The following is a 483-nucleotide window of genomic DNA, read 5'->3' as shown; positions in this document are numbered from 1 at the left end:
CGTTTTGCTCTGTCTCTATCATTGTTCACAACTCTTAGGACGACAGTGTGATTGGTCTTTATAGAAACGCCTGGATGTTTTCTGCTGGGAGAGGAAATGGGCACCGTGGGACCGTGCACCCTTTGGTGTGGAGAGCTGAGTTTGTAGGCTCTTGCCCCCCCAGATGGGAGGCCCCGCTGGGCTGGGCCAAACTGCCAGTGGCCATTTCTAGAGTTTGTTTTGGGCCCTCCGGGCATCGGATGCCATCCACCTGCATGGTTGTAGCTGAGAGATTCCAAAGTGTAAAGAGAAAGGCATGAGTTTGTCTAGACAGGGTAAAAATGTATCTCTGAAGACCTACTGTGTGTCTGGTACTATCACGTGGATTCTTTTTTTTATTTAAAGTGCTCAGCAGCTCAGTGAGGTGGGCACCCCCCACCCCCACTTCTTATAGACAAGGGCACTGGACTTGAGAGAGGTTGACTGACTTACCCTAGGGCTGTA

The sequence above is a fragment of the Panthera uncia genome (genome assembly GCF_023721935.1).
Source record: "Panthera uncia isolate 11264 chromosome C1 unlocalized genomic scaffold, Puncia_PCG_1.0 HiC_scaffold_4, whole genome shotgun sequence".
Classification (NCBI taxonomy): Eukaryota; Metazoa; Chordata; class Mammalia; order Carnivora; family Felidae; genus Panthera; species Panthera uncia.
This window is presented reverse-complemented; position numbering follows the sequence as displayed.